Source organism: Pinus tabuliformis, chromosome 6 (genome assembly GCF_031772625.1).
Source record: "Pinus tabuliformis cultivar Carrire ecotype Pingquan chromosome 6, CPIR1, whole genome shotgun sequence".
Classification (NCBI taxonomy): Eukaryota; Viridiplantae; Streptophyta; class Pinopsida; order Pinales; family Pinaceae; genus Pinus; species Pinus tabuliformis.
In genome coordinates this window covers 1,894,161,026-1,894,178,087 of record NC_142292.1, presented here as the reverse complement: position 1 = coordinate 1,894,178,087, position 17,062 = coordinate 1,894,161,026, and the positions used below count along the sequence as shown (strand labels likewise).

Sequence of the window (17,062 nt, the reverse complement as noted above, 5' to 3'; positions counted from 1 at the left end):
GTAACCCGCATGTCTAATTCAAGTCCATTACCAGTATTTCATTCTATCAATTTGTGATGCTTATATGACATATATTGTCTAAAATGACGCAAGCATAAAAGTTCAATGCAGTACTACAAGCCTCCTGGTCTGGTTGAACTCATTCTGTCAATTTGTGATTCTTATATAACATATAGTCTTTAAGGAAGCAACCAAGAAAACTTTAGTATAGTCCCGTAAACCGCCTGCTTTAGTTGACATTCCATTCATTTACATTGCAAGGAAAATTGTAAAGTTATAACTAAAATTGTAAGTTGGTTTGGATGGCCTAAGACCTGACATATCAAATCAGCAAAGGTAATTACTAAAATTCAGGTTATAAAGTCCCAATTTGTGTTTATTTTCAATATTTATATGGTTAAATAACTTGTTAAAAATTTAAACAAGTAGGTGAAATAAACTAGATAGTGCAGGAAGAATTTCTAACAGGTTAGACTTAGAAATTTCAACAGAGACTTTTTCAGGCCCTTGTGCACAAAAACACATTGTTCAAAGTATTTTTTTATGAACAAAAATTCAGGTTGCAACAACAGATGAGCTAATTTTAAACAACTGGCCTCCTATATTTTCGTAGACCCGTCATTTTGATCGCTGTTACAATGAGATCTTATCTAACACGAGAATACATCAATTGAACAATAAGGTCACCAATGCTACAATTAGTCCTTCATGCAAGAGTTAAAGCATCGACCAAAGATCTCATGATCTGGGCAGAGAGACGAAAAGGTTATTCATTTAGTGCTTGTTGCATGAAGAAGAGCATTTGATGTGTGGGACCAATACTTATCACAAGTCTTCCAAATAACGATCCTTCCCTTTCCATCAGCTTCAATGGATGATCACACTCCACCATCTCACCTGCATGAATTCAAATCAAAAGCATTCAAATTAGGTAGAAATGAATAGACTCACTTTCACTACTGTCCATTTCCTCAACTACAACAAATTCAGTTGAAACCAATCCATGCATACAGCACAGAGATAAGATACAATTACAGGGCCTTACCATCACTGATGGCAACCACCATGTCACTGTACATAACAGTCGGTATCCTGTATGCAACAGTAATTACAGTGCAATCTCCAAATTCCTTTCTAATTATTGTCTGGAGAATGGCATCTGTAGCATTGTCTATTGATGTTGTTGCTTCATCTAGAACAAGGATTTGACTTTTCCTTAGCAATGCATGTCCAAAACAAAATAATTGTCTTTTTCCTACACTCCAATTCTCTCCATCGTCCCCCATTGCATTTTATTGATCTTTTAGTGGCACAAAAAACTTGGAAATCTAACAGCCAAATTCTTGGCCTCATGTCAAAGAATTCCATGACATTTAAATATATATATTTAATACAAAATTTACCTGGTGCATCTAGGCCATCCATATTCCCTCTTACAATGTCTCCAAGTTGACACTCGTTCAGAACCTTAATAAAGAAAGAAAATAGATTCAAAGCATTATTTACTATTGTCATTCCACATATGATAAATTCAATGAGATGTTATGTTGAATAGCATTTACATACTTCCCAAATTGTCAAATCTGAGTGCTCAGATAATGGATCCAAGTTGAAGTGAACAATTCCTCGAAAAAGAGTTGGTTCTTGAGGAATAATCCCAAGGCGCGATCGCAAATCATGAAGCCCAATAGAGGTAGTATCCAAACCATCTATAAGGATTCTACCCACTGCAGGTTCCACTAATAGAAAAATAGCACTAATGAGAGTGGTCTTCCCACTTCCTGTTCGCCCAACAATGCCAATCTTTTGACCTCCCTCAAATGTATTTCTAATGCCCCGTAAAACAAGGGGGTTGTTGGCTCTATATCTAATCTGCACACATATCAAAATATATTCGACTGCAAACATCATAAACCATTCAAATTTTAGTTAGAAAAATAAATGTTAACACATTCATCTTGTTGGAATGCACAACTCAGGTACCTTCAAGTCTTGAAATTCCACCTTCCCATGCGAGGGCCAACTATCTGGTGGTCTGCAATCTTCTATAAGACTATAACAGTTGGTGCCACACTAGGAATGTGCATGTACTGTTTGATGCATTCTACAGAAAGAATGTAGTTTGCAAGTGTACATTGGATGTGAACACTGGAAACCAATGACATGTTCAATGACAGACCATATGATAGTGCCATCCCAGCGAAACCTGCACCAGTTCAAATGTTAGGCATCATCATCGTATACATAAAAGCATCCAGTAACAGCAGATATCTCCCACAGATGACCCTTAGTTTCATCGTCCATACCAGGATTGAAGCTTCCCTTTGGGAGTAGAACCATAGCAAGAGCAAAGGAGCAAAGAACAGTTGCACTTAACATCTCTAGACACTGAATCAACCATTCATTTGCCGAGAAACTATAGAAAAAAGGGGTTCGAATTTTTATCAATAAGGTCTAAGTTCTTCTTTAAGAACTGATCCTCAACCTTGAAAGCCCTAATGGTCATTGTTCCTGCTATGGACTCGCCAAAATGATTTGCAATAGGTGATTTTGTTGTACCATTCAGTCTCATCAGTTCTTTAGCAGAGGCAAAATAGTATTTCTGATTAAATTGAACAAACAAAAAATCATTTATAGCTTCTCTCACAATATTCATAGTGAAGTACAGAGTCTTCTCAAGAAACTTACGTGAAGTGGCATTTTACCTGGACTTGAAAGGTCAAATAAATCATTGGAATGGCTACAAACAAAACTTGCCATGTTACAACAACCACAACTCCAAGACTGCTATAAGCATTCATGCTAGACGACATGGCAAAGACAAAAGAGAAAGGAATGTCTACATCGAGAATGCTGAAATCTGAAGAAACATGAAAAAGGAGGTGGGGAAGATAAATGTCAGTAGTTTACTACCCTGATGTACATCAAATTTCACTTTTTGTTTTAAGGAGCGAAAAGAAAAGAAGGAAGTCCATGGTGATTACATAAAATACTTACTCTGCTCAGAACTCTTCCCAATGGAGTTGCATCAAAAAATTCCATTGGTGCTTGGAATAAAGAACTCAGAAGCTCAGAAAAGAAGGACTTTGATGCCTCAAGCCCCCAAATAACACAAAGCAATGACCGAAGGAATAAGAACAATATAGATGTGAACCCAATGGCTGAGTACACTGTTATTAAACTTAATACACTAACTTGAAGACTTTGCACCTTTGCAGCCATCCAAATATTTCCTGAAATCTGCCCAATTAGAAATATAAGATGACCAAGACCAGCACAAGAACAATATAAGAAACCTTTATTCTATTTCAAATAGTCAATATATGGCTTCAAACCAGTGTCCCCAACTTCCTTCTCTTCCCTTTTAACTAGCTGATCCCCCTTGGGAGCTCTATTTTAAATCAGTTGTTCTTTCTGTGATTTTCTCCTTTGAATTTCTCTCTCATCATTAATCGGTTCATCTTTTGTGGATGGAATCGTGGTTGTTGATTCATTGGAACCAACAATATTCTTGTGTGCATTCACAAGCTCCCTAAATACTTCACTCGAGACCAACAGTTCCTGATATTTCCCAGTTTGATGAATCTCCCCATCTACCATCAACTACAAAAGAGAGAATACATCAATTGAACAATAAGGTCACCAATGCTACAATTAGCCCTTCATGCAAGAGTTAAAGCATCGACCAAAGATCTCATGATCTGGGCAGAGAGACGGAAAGGTTATTCATTTAGTGCTTGTTGCATGAAGAAGAGAATTTGGTGTGTGGGACCAATACTCTATCACAAGCCTTCCAAATAACGATCCTTCCCTTTCCATCAGCTTCAATGGATGATCACACTCCACCATCTCACCTGCATGAATTCAAATCAAAAGCATTCAAATTAGGTAGAAATGAATAGACTCACTTTCACTACTGTCCATTTCCTCAACTGCAACAAATTCAGTTGAAACCAATCCATGCATATAGCACAGAGATAAGATACAATTACAAGACCTTACCATCCCTGATGGCAACCACCATGTCACTGTCCATAACAGTCGGTATCCTGTATGCAACGGTAATTACAGTGCAATCTCCAAGTTCCTTTCTAATTATTGTCTGGAGAATGGCATCTGTAGCATTGTCTATTGACGTTGTTGCTTCGTCTAGAACAAGGATTCGACTTTTCCTTAGCAATGCACGTCCGAAACAAAATAATTGTCTTTGTCCTACACTCCAATTCTCTCCATCGTCCCCCACTGCATTTTATTGATCTTTTAGTGCCACGAAAAACTTGCAAATCTAACAGCCAAATTCTTGGCCTCATGTCAAAGAATTCCATGACATTTAAAAATATATATTTAATACAAAATTTACCTGGTGCATCTAGGCCATCCACCTTCCCTCTTACAATGTCTCCAAGTTGACACTCGTTCAGAACCTTAATAAAGAAAGAAAATAAATTCAAAGCATTATTTACTATTGTCATTCCACATATGATAAATTCAATGAGATGTTATGTTGAATAGAATTTACATAATTACCAAATTGTCAAATCTGAGTGCTCAGATAATGGATCCAAGTTGAAGTGAACAGTTCCTCGAAAAAGAGTTTGTTCTTGAGGAATAATCCCAAGGCGCGACCGCAAATCATGAAGCCCAATAGAGGTAGTATCCAAACCATCTATAAGGATTCTACCCCCTGCAGGTTCCACTAATCGAAAAATAGCACTAATGAGAGTGGTCTTCCCACTTCCTGTTCGCCCAACAATGCCAATCTTTTGACCTCCCTCAAATGTACATGTAATGCCCCGTAAAACAAGGGGGCTGTTGGCTCTATATCTAATCTGCACACATATCAAAATATATTCGACTGCAAACATCATAAACCATTCAAATTTTAGTTAGAAAAATAAATGTTAACACATTCATCTTGTTGGAATGCACAACTCAGGTACCTTCAAGTCTTGAAATTCCACCTTCCCATGCGAGGGCCAACTATCTGGTGGTCTGCAATCTTCTATAACAGTTGGTGCCACACTAGGAATGTGCATGTACTGTTTGATGCGTTCTACAGAAAGAATGTAGTTTGCAAGTGTACATTGGATGTGAATACTGGAAACCAATGACATGTTCAATGACAGACCATATGATAGTGCCATCCCAACAAAACCTGCACCAGTTCAAATGTTAGGCATCATCATCGTATACATAAAAGCATCCAGTAACAGCAGATATCTCCCACAGATGACCCTTAGTTTCATCGTTCATACCAGGATTGAAGCTGCCCTTTGGGAGTAGAACCATAGCAAGAGCAGAGGAGCAAAGAACAGTTGCACTTAACATCTCTAGACGCTGAATCAACCATTCATTTGCTGAGAAACTGTAGAAAAAAGGGGTTCAAATTTTTATCAATAAGGTCTAAGTTCTTCTTTAAGAACTGATCCTCAACCTTGAAAGCCCTAATGGTCATTGTTCCTGCTATGGACTCGCCAAAATGATTTGCAATAGGTGATTTCGTTGTACCATTCAGTCTCATCAGTTCTTTAGCAGAGGCAAAATAGTATTTCTGATTAAATTGAACAAACAAAAAATCAATTATAGCTTCTCTCACAATATTCATAGTGAAGTACAGAGTCTTCTCAAGAAACTTGCGTGAAGTGGCGTTTTACCTGGAGTTGAAAGGTCAAATAAATCATTGGAATGGCTACAAACAAAACTTGCCATGTTACAACAGCCACAACTCCAAGACTGCTATAAGCATTCATGGTAGACGACATGGCAAAGACAAAAGAGAAAGGAATGTCTACATCGAGAATGCTGAAATCTGAAGAAACCTGAAAAAGGAGGTGGGGAAGATAAATGTCAGTAGTTTACTACCCTGATGTACATCAAATTTCACTTTTTGTTTTAAGGAGCGAAAAGAAAAGAAGGAAGCCCACGGTGATTACATAAAATACTTACTCTGCTCAGAACTCTTCCCAATGGAGTTGCATCAAAAAATTCCATTGGTGCTCGGAATAAAGAACTCAGAAGCTCAGAAAAGAAGGACTTTGATGCCTCAAGCCCCAAATAACACAAATCAATGACCGAAGGAATAAGAACAATATAGATGTGAACCCAATGGCTGAGTACACTGTTATTAAACTTAATACACTAACTTGAAGACTTTGTACCTTTGCAGCCATCCAAATATTTCCTGAAATCTGCCCAATCAGAAATATAAGATGACCGAGTCCAGCACAAGAACAATATAAGAAACCTTTATTCTATTTCAAATAGTCAATATATGGCTTCAAACCAGTGTCCCCAACTTCCTTCTCTTCCCTTTTAACTAGCTGATCCCCCTTGGGAGCTCTATTCGAAATGAGTCGTTCTTTCTGTGATTTGCTCCTTTGAATTTCTCTCTCGTCATTATTTGGTTCATCTTTTGTGGATGGCATCGTGGCTATTGATTCATTGGAACCAACAATATTATTGTGTGCATTCACAAGCTCCCTAAATACTTCACTCGAGACCAAAAGTTCCTGATATTTCCCAGTTTGATGAATCTCCCCATCTACCATCAACTACAAAAGAGAGAAACTTTAGTGTAGAAATTCAAAGAAAATTTGCCAAAGCTATGACCATTAGATATGTTAAAATTACAGGAGTTATAATTATGTGCAATCTGTTAAAAAACTTCGTCAAAATGTTGTATACAAGCAAACAAACAGCTTCCACATGGCTAGGACAACTGTTTACTAACCAAAATAGCATCATGGTCCCCACTGCTCTCCTCTACATCCTCATCCTCCTCCTCCCCTGTATCCAGAACGCCGGAATATAACTCCGGTTACCTGAGTATTACATCCAGCGCATATAACTGGAAACGTTACACTCGGGTAAACTCAAGTTGTGACATGATGCAGTGCTGAGTAGACGAGATGATGTGGCATTATGTATGCTGAGTAGATAAGTATATGGTAATAATAATAATTTTTTTTTTATTACTGTGGTAGAAACGTGACAGAATTATGAAATGAATCGAGTTTGCCCATGCAATCTTCATGTGGACAAAAAATATAAAATAAATACAAAATTGAAAACGCAAGAATCCTCTGTCATGTAACTGAATAAAAGTCTGTAAAGCGATTTACACAAATTATTTTTCTGTAAATCCGCTATAATAAATTTTTTTTCTATTGCTGTGGTAGAAACGTGACAGAATTATGAAATGAATCGAGTTTGCCCATGCAATCTTCATGTGGACAAAAAATATAAAATAAATACAAAATTGAAAACGCAAGAATCCTCGGTCATGTAACTGCTGTTAGGTGATTCACACGATTTATTTTTCTGTAAAACGCTTAATTTAATAAATCGGCTTTTTATTTTCCCATTTTATAAATTCATGAATTGGTCCTTTGAATTTTCACATTTAGATCTAGAAGCAGAGCCTGTGTGAAAATCCTTGCTATTGAAACTGGCAAATCTTTCAACCCTATCAGCTTGACTCCCTGCAAACTTTCTTCTCTGAAAGATGAGGAGGTCAATTACTACAGAAGAAAGTTTGCAGGTAGTCAAGATGATAAGATTGAAGCGTTAAGGCAGTCTCGATGAAGGACTCTGACATTTGCATTTGCTTTCACCGTAAACCCTTGTACGTATGTGTGAAAGATTTACTGATTATCTTTATCATCTTATTACTTAAGTTTCAGTGATTATCAGTCTAAGTGTGAAACAATTTAGTTGAATAATATGGAAATGTTAAGCACAGTTCTGTTCTAATGGAGTAGTTGTTAACAAAGACTCATTAGAGAATTTCCATTACTGGTAAACCTTAAAAGATTCACTAGTTCGGGAAGGGACCAGGGTCGAATATTAACGTGACAGCTAAACACTCGAGCTTCCAAAAAAAGTAGCATATGAATAATTTGTTCATTAATGACCTTAATGTCTTGATGCTTGCTGAAAGGTTTAATTAAAAATTCCTAAATTGTTTATAAATTTCACTAGTAGTTGCTAAATGCTTAGGCTAAACTCCATTTTGTCAGTTTGAGAAGCTAATTTTAGTTCGATTTCTTTAGGAAGCTCCTCCTTTGTATACACTATTAACAAGTTCGTATCTTTAATTGAATGGGAAATAGATTGAATAAGAGGCTTTCAAAGTCTTTCTGAATCTTATACCAATTGCTTTACAAAGCATACTTGAGTTTTCCAAGTGTGAAGAACAACAAACTTTTGTGCCTTACTAATTGTAGGAAAATTAGGAGAATGTCTCTTACAATCTCCTTGCCATTTCAAAAGATCATTAAGCTTTCACTTTGTTTCATCATAATCGTTCTCGATATAATCAAATCATTTATGAAAACATCAACCTATTTCTTTGTAGCTTGCACTTTGTCCAAATGATCACAAAGTAATTGTTGTGCGTGCTATAGCAGCTATTAGCATGCAATCTTTTGCTGGTTTTGTTTCTTCGGTGGTTGAATGATCTTGTATCAAAATTGGACAAGGAGGTTATGTATTTGTTTCTATTCTAGTTTGGGATGATCCGGATAATCTGTCTCTACATTTAGTATCACTTTCTGGGCTTTTCTTCTACCCTCAAATCATGTTATGTATTGAGAATCTTTATATTTTCTTAATATAAATCTATGATGGTTTTTTCTTCTGAAAAAAATAGCAGCTGATTGATGTTTTGGGCTTCATGCTTAAATTTGGTGAGATCAATTACATTAGCCTCAAACAATTTTATTCGCTCCATCAAATCTTTCATCTCTGTCTCCTTCTGTTTCATTTCAAGTTGGAACTGACTCTTAATCTAATTGATTTCAACTTTAGTCTGTTCACAATCCCATTCTAGATGATGACTTTTATCATATTTTTGTTTGATCAATTGCTTGACCATTACTTCCTTGTATATGTTAGCATTAGCATAAGCTCCTATATATTGAGCCAATTATTCAAATTCTTCCTCAGGTGTGGATGATCCTTTCAAAACTACTTCTAAGGATATTGTTGAAGCACTAGTTATTGACAATCCTTGTGTCTCTAGAATACCAAAGTGTCTCTAGAATACATAAGTGCTAAAAAGAATACCAATTACTAATTCTAAACTACAAATGAAATTATAAATCTATTAAATATTAATACTTATTGATGATGTAAAATAAAATACGAAAAATACAACACTACAAGTCATTGACCTTTTAAACAAAGATAGATCAAACTAGACTTGTTTAATTGTTTCAACATCAAGAAGTACCATCAAATGCAAACACTAAATAAATAACTAATTAACACTACTTAATCTATAGTTTTCGATGAAAGATAAAATAGAAAATTAATTGTGACAATTTCCAAATATTAAGTAATGTTTTGATTATCTATTTATAAATCAACTCAATAAATAAACAATGAAATCTGAATATTATGTTAATTCAACTTATGAACTCTGTAAAAGTAACATTGTTTACCATCTAAATTCCTAGAATCAAATCACAAGAGCCTGGATTGAACTAATATCCATGTCAATGTCAACTTTAAGACACAACTCACTGGAAGATGATATGATAAAATATAAACACTTCAAATCGAATCAACACAACTAAAAAGAAACACAAATAAATTCATTGTTATTTATAGAGTCAAATCACTAAATGACATGTGTTCTCTCTTCGAAAACCTTTACAAATCAAATCACTAGAAATTAAGAAGACGTAAAAGAAAACAAGCATCGAATTAAATAATACGGACAAGTATTATTGATTAGATCAAACCAAACCAAAACAATTACAAAAATATTTAAACCAGTTCCACGGTTGCTATAAAATCAACCAACATTCCTTTTCAATGTTCTTTCTTAGTACAACCTTCGACCTACTTGAAAAACATTGTCTCACCTATAATACTACCAGTGCTGATACCCTAATAAAATTTAACATATCCCTTTTCTATAATAACACATATGTAACAATCTTATACCCTGTTTAAAAGTCTATTTCCCAAAAGAAATGTGAATCCCTTTATTTAGCAAACTAAATCTCACTATGGTATTTACATATGCTTTTTTTGGGAAACAATAACATAATTGAGTATCTTGTCCTTCTTTCTAGGGAAAAAATTTGATTGTATTCTACTTATGTTCTTCATCATGGAAATCGAACGAAATCCAGTAAAAACAAATAGATACTAAAATAAAATAAGTGAGATCTTGACCAAATTCTCATTATTGAAAAATTGAAAGATCCACATGATAAAAATAAGAGTATTATGAAAGAATTTTTCCCTTGCCATATCATCTGAAATTTTGATACCGAGGTTTGGTGAACCAATTCTAATCATTTTACTTGACAATATATTGGTTCAAATATATAAAATTGTTGAGAACGTTGTTGTGATATTGCATATCGATGTCTCCGCCATCCTGCACCAACATAATCTTCTAAAAAAAATAATGTTTCCTTCATTCATCCAAAATAGTTACATAATGAAAAATATAGACATAAGCAACTAGAAAAACTGAAGAAATGAGCCAAAGACCATAAAATTTCCTTATAGGACAAAGAGTGTATCTTGTCCTACCGCAAAGTAAATGGGATTCATATTAACATTAATGTCCATGTGAGTAACATGGAGCATTAGTACATGATGTTTTTTTGGAGATTAAATTGGACTGTGCTTTCCTAGTAGAGCTCAATTACAACTCAATTACAAGATCCATTTAATTTTTTTGGCGAGTTACCACTGAATTACAAGAGAAATTTAGGGGTATATTGTGATTTTTTTCTTGATGTATAAAGACCAAACCAAGCAGCAGAAACAAGTTTCATAATATCAAGTATTTGTGTCTGGCCAAGGCTCATGCAGGAACACTACCCATGATTTCTTAAGTGAGAATTTTGCATTGATCTTTACTAAATAAAACCCTAGATCTGAAGAGCCTCAAATAAATACATTTCAATTGGAGAAGGGGAGGGGTGGCTGGAATTAATTTCAAGAGTCTAATGGAACCAAAATTTTTCCCATCCAAGTCCTAGTTTGAATTTTATGGCGATTTGCAACTGGCTTCCAAGACCCATTTAGGGACATATCATGAATTTTGTCTAGGGGGTATAACACGAAACCAAGTAGTAGAAATGAGTTTTGTAAGCTCAAGGATTTGATTTTGGATAATTCCCATGGAAGTACACTACCCATGATAGCACGAGTGATTTTTTTGCAAAATCTAACCCCTTGAAAATTTTTTGCATTTATCTTTCTTGAACTAAACCCTAGATCTAAAAATCATTAAATAAGTCAATTTTTTACGTATGGATTCTTTTGGGGGGTGGGGTGTCCCTAAATATGACCCAGTGCTAAGAGTCTAAGAGAACTGAGGATTTTCCCATCTAAGTCTCAATTTGAATTATATGGCGAGTTATAACTTGCTTTGAGGAGCCATTTAGGGACATACTGTGAATTTTGTTAAGGGGTATAATGACCAAACCTAGTGGAAATGAGTTTCATAGGATCAAGTCTTTGTGTTTGAATGAGGACCATGGGAGCACACTACCCATGATCACTTGAGTAAGGTTTTTCAAAATCTAGCCCCTTACACAAATTTTTCCTTGATATTTACTATAAAAAAACTTACCTCTGAAGATACTAAAATAAATCAATTTTTTGACATATCTGTTATATTATTTGCACAACTAAACCCATGAATGATTTAGATGTGCCATGAACTTAAGGAGGGTATGCAGTGTGAGGGTATCCCCCTGTAAAAAGTTCAAGTGCCTTGAAAAATAAATGAATAAATAACCAAGGCAATTTTTTTCCTTCGTTTTTGGTGGTTTTCACTTTTATCAATTTTTGGGAACATGGGTGCTATTCCCGTTGTTTTGTAGATTCAATGAAAGAAAGTATAGTTGTATTATAATCCATGGTTAATGGATTGGGGACTTATGAATAATACAACATAGACATATTGTATTGTAACATTGTAAAGTGAATATACTAAAAAAGGCTACCGTTTTCCTAGTTTGTGTTTCTAAGAAAAAATCTCTATGTTAATGTGTGTGTTTGTCATTGAATCTTTTTTTCTTTATTGATAATCTATTTGTTGGATTTATCTATGAATGGTTAAAAATTATATTTGGTATTAGAGTAGCTTTGGCTTTAAAGAGATGTCTTTGTGGCTAAATGGTTTTTCTCAAGCTCATGGTAGAGCTTGTTATACATTAGAGAAATTTTGAAGTCTAAAAAGGGACTGAAAACAAAAATGTACAACCAAAATAAACTTTATAGGAACGGAAATTATTCAAGATGATGATGTCAACCATGGGCGATGATTCACCATTTTTGGAGTAAAAAAGTAAAAATATAAAAAAAAAAAAAAAAAAAAAAAAAAAAAAAAAAACTATTTTTTCAACTCGTATTTGCAACTTATCTCCCTGTGGCTTTACTCAAATTTATAGAAGGAGCACTCGTTGGATGAATAATTTAATTATTCATATAAGTAGTACCCATGTTGCATACTTTCGATGGACTGGCTACATGAAAAATAAGAAATACATGAAAAACGTGATTGTAAACACTTTTTTTCATGTATTTCTCATTTTTCATGTAGTAGGGTCCATTGAATATATGCAACATGGGCACTCCTTGGATGGGGAATTAAATTATGCATCTAACGAGTGCTCGCATTTGAAATTTGAGTAAAATTGTAGGGAGATGAGTTGAAAAGGTAATTTTTTCTTTTTTCCCTCTAAAATTTGATGATGTAATCTGATCTTATTTTATTATTTCTAGTATTATTTTATAATATTCCTTAGGAGGTCCATTTTAGAACTCAAAATTTCTGTAATGGTGGGAGATATGCAGATGTGATTTTTATGGTGAAAATTAAATGGAAAGTAGCTCAAACATAGAGATTGAGATACTTAATGGGTATATTTTTAGGCTATGCAAGCTCAAAATGGAAGATTTGTTGGCCGACATAGTTCAGTTGATCATCATGGATCTAGATAATACACCAAAGAGGACGCCGAATAGAAGAATGGACCAAGTTGAATTGAAATGAAAAGAGAAAAATATGATTGTCTCTCAAAATTTAGTATTACTTAGTTTTTCAGGGGAAGCTATAACAAAGGATTTGTTGGATAAGTTAGGGGATTTGTATCAATCTATCTCTAGTGAAAAATATCTCATATGGAAGAAGTTATATAATTTGAGGATGAACAATGGGGACTCAATGAAAGAGAATTTGAATGCATTCAATATTATGGTAATTTAGCTATTATTTATTAATATTAATATTTCATATGAATATAAGTGCATTATTTTGTTATGTTCCCTACCATTCACGTGGGATAGTTTGTTTGTTTCTGTAAGTAGTAATATAACTAATTTAAAGTTCAATGAAATAGTATGATCCTTATTATTAGAGGAGATGAAACGAAAAAACATAAAAATCTAGAAAGAAGATGCCTTTTTGTAAGAGGACACTCCCAGAATAGAGGAAAAAATAAGTCCTCAAGTGGGAGACCTAAATCTCTAGAAAAGTTTGTAAAGGTGTGTTGTAGATGTGGAAAAGAAGCGCATTATAAAAATATTACTGATCTAAAATTCTTGAGAAAGTGAAGGGATTTGAATATTCTCCTTCTTCAAAGGAAAAAAACACCTTAGATGAAGGAGGATATTTATACATGACTTCTTCAAGTACACATGTAGATCATGAGGTATGGTTGGTAAACGCAGGTGCATACTTTCATGTGACTCCCCACAGAGAGTGGATTTGTGAGTATGAAAGATATAATGGTGGTGATGCTTTATTTAGAAACCAATCGATAGATAAAATCATAGGATATGGAAAATTTAATTTTAATCTCATGGGTGGAAGGATTAAAACAATCCCTAACTCTGCACATTCCAGGATTATCTAGAAATTTGATTTCTATAAGCAAGATAAGTAATGTAGGTGTAAGAAGAATGTTTGGAAAATATACTTGCAAGATGGTTAAAGGAGCAATGGTATTGTTGAGGGGATTTTGGATTGGAAATAATGTATAAGGTTTTGGGAAGAGCTATTAGTGATGGGAATAATAGTTCCACTATTCCTGAGAGTGGAGTTGAAGAAGGAAAAAATATTGCAACTTCTAGAGAAAATACTATGCTATGACATCAAAGATTGGGACATAGTGGAGAGAAGGGCATTCAAGTATTACACATTAATGATATGGTGGAATTTATTTCTAATTTCTCTCTAGGTTTTGATTTCTATGAACATTGTTTTATATGGGAATAAGAATCAAGTGAGATACTCCTTTGGTGCTAAGAGGATAGAGGGAATACTACAACTAGTGCATATTGATGTATTTGGACCTTTGTCTATGATCCAAGTGGATATTGGTGGCCACCCTCCTATTCCATTTGGACCCCACCATTGTACCATTATTTCTTTCAACCTCTGTAATTGTAGAACAATTTACTATTTTTGGTAGTTTTTTGGGTCTTGAACTTTGAGAGCCATTTTTAGGCCCTTAACGATGTTTTTTTTGGAAAATGAGAAAATATTTATCAATTACTGAAATTTGTAACAAAAATTTGTAGTCCTATAGATATTTCTAATGAGGTATTGTGCGCATCAAATGAAGATTTTATGCCAAAATTATGACCCCGGGAGGTTGATGTACAAATTTACACCAATAGGGCCCATAGTTTTGGTTATTCATCTCCTAGGGGTAGGTTTTTTGGATGTTTAGGGTCTTCCATTGTTTCTCAACAATATATATGCCTTTGAGCCTCATTGTAACATAGTGTAGAGGCATGTAGCCACCAAATCTCTTCTCAGAGATAAACTACCATCACCCATGCTAGTTTATTTCCATTCTGTATGTAAGCATATTTCAGTTCTTTGATATTAATGAAATGAAGATTTATTTCTATTACATATTTGTGATTACATTTATATTTGTATTTTATTGTGTTCCTTCATAATTATGGATTAGTGGTATCATATAATTCTTATCTTTTTTGTTTTTCTTTGCATGTCCCCAACAAGGTCAGATATAAGGAGTTGGGCTTGAACTGGATGAACCTTTGCAAGACTTGACTCACAAACCCTGATGGACTCCCAGGACGGAAGAAAAAAAAGATGAGGGAGCCAAGGATATTTTCAAAATATTGCTTGAGGAAGCCCTCGAACAAAAAAGGAACACGATCATGCACAACTTTGTATAGATACTTTGGCGGATGCCCACAAGCAACATATCTTCATCCAAAAACCACTATGGAGGCGCCATTCCCTTCAAGGTACAACTCAACTTTGAGATTCCCATATTTGAATGCCAGATAGATGCAAACATCATAGTTAGATGGTTAAATCTATTGGAAATATATTTTTCGGTTCATTATTTTTCCAACAAGGAAGAGATTACTTTTTCACTCCTCAAAGCCACCCCTGATGTCAAGGACTAGTGGGAAACCTATTGTGAATGAAGGAATGAGAGGGAACCCATAATGTTTTCAGCAGCACCCACTTGGAATTATTTCTGAGATCCATCAAGAAATAGTATTACCCTGTGGGGAGCTATGAGGATAGGTACATACACTGGACTATACTTTGGTAGGAACAGGATCAAGATGTGCATGAGATGATGAATCTCTTCCATAACATACACACAACGTTGGGTATCAAATATTATGAGAAACATGTAGAGCTCAAGTACTATATATTTTTTCACAAATAAATTCAGTATGAAATGGATTTCCTCGACATCTCCTTGCTTGAAGTGGGACATACCGATATGCTGCCAAGATTGAGAAGAAATTCAAGTAGAGGAAGTGAGACTTTGGATCTATGAACTCAAAGCAGAGAAAAGGTACCCCTAAGCCACAGAGAAAAGAGTAGAGTCAGGTTGTGACCCTTAAGGACAACTCCTTGAAGCGGAAATACAAGAATAATGGGAATGTGAAGAAAGAAATTGACAACTGGCATGAGTTCCATAAAACTGCCACTCACGACACCAACAAATTTTGTGCAAAGAATTAATTGGTGGTCGAGCTAAGAGACCTAGAGATGGATGCATGATATGATTTTGAGCTGGAACCTGAGAAAGGAACTAACAAGGAAAAGTAAATCATCGACACTGAACCCACTATGAAGGTAGCCATCACCAAGCTCCAAAAGGAGGAACATGAGGATCCAAAGGAGGGGGAGCACCTCTTCCACTCTTAGATGTGGGTAAATGATTCACTAGTGCAGTTCAGTGTTGACAGCGAGAGTAAGAAGAACCTGATCTCTGCCGAGGTCGTTAAGAGATTGAAGATACCAACAATGCAACACCAATAGCCATACAACATTGGGTGGCTCCACAAAGGGCGATATCTCTGTGTCAGCTAGCAGTGTCACCTACCTTACAACATCAATCCCTTTGTAGATGAGGTATTATGTGATGTTGCCCCTTTGGAAGTTTGTGATTTTTTATTAGATCAACCATACCTATGGAAGATTCATGTTGTATATGAATCTAGATCTCATTATGTTATTATTACTTTGGGTTAGAAATGGTATAGGACACCAGAGGTAGTGCTTCCTACCACCTTTTCTTTGATCTCTGCTAAACAATTCAGTAAGATCATTTCCCAGACCAAGAAATTTTTCTTCCTTATGATTTTCCCTAAGAGCAAGAGGAATATTGTAGCCACATCCACAGCCTCTAAACAAGGCTCATCTACACAGTAGTAGAAAATGGGCAAGGCCATGGAGGAGTACAGGGACATATTCACCTCACCCACAAGGGTACCCGTACATTATTAGGTCAAGCACTCCATCAATCTGACCCTAGGCGCACTACTACTCAATGGACCAATCTATTGTTGCTTTGTTATGGAGAATGATGAAATCAAGAGGCACATTCAAGATTTATTGTAGAAATGGCACATTAAGCCAATTTCATCACCCTATGGGAGTCTGATCGTATTGGTACAAAATAAGGATGGAACCTAGAGGCTCTGTATTGATTATTAGGCACAGAATAAGATCAAGTTCAGATTAGGTATATAATCACACAGATTGATGACCTTCTATACAAGCTCTAGGGGAAACATATTT

The 17,062-nt window shown here is 35.1% G+C and overlaps 2 pseudogenes across 2 annotated transcripts; both read right to left on the bottom strand.

Moving 5' to 3' along the window:
- Positions 1-363: 363 nt before the first annotated feature.
- LOC149266747 (ABC transporter C family member 10-like) lies at positions 364-3,600 on the bottom strand (annotated as a pseudogene). Its single transcript, XR_016260196.1, has 8 exons — positions 2,998-3,600; positions 2,706-2,870; positions 2,307-2,602; positions 1,984-2,206; positions 1,567-1,872; positions 1,404-1,467; positions 1,046-1,300; positions 364-897 (listed from the first exon to the last, which is right to left on the bottom strand). The product of XR_016260196.1 is annotated as an ABC transporter C family member 10-like (transcript).
- LOC149266746 (ABC transporter C family member 10-like) lies at positions 3,572-6,558 on the bottom strand (annotated as a pseudogene). Its single transcript, XR_016260195.1, has 8 exons — positions 5,947-6,558; positions 5,655-5,819; positions 5,256-5,551; positions 4,941-5,155; positions 4,527-4,829; positions 4,361-4,427; positions 4,003-4,242; positions 3,572-3,854 (listed from the first exon to the last, which is right to left on the bottom strand). The product of XR_016260195.1 is annotated as an ABC transporter C family member 10-like (transcript).
- Between the last annotated feature and the right edge of the window lie 10,504 nt (positions 6,559-17,062).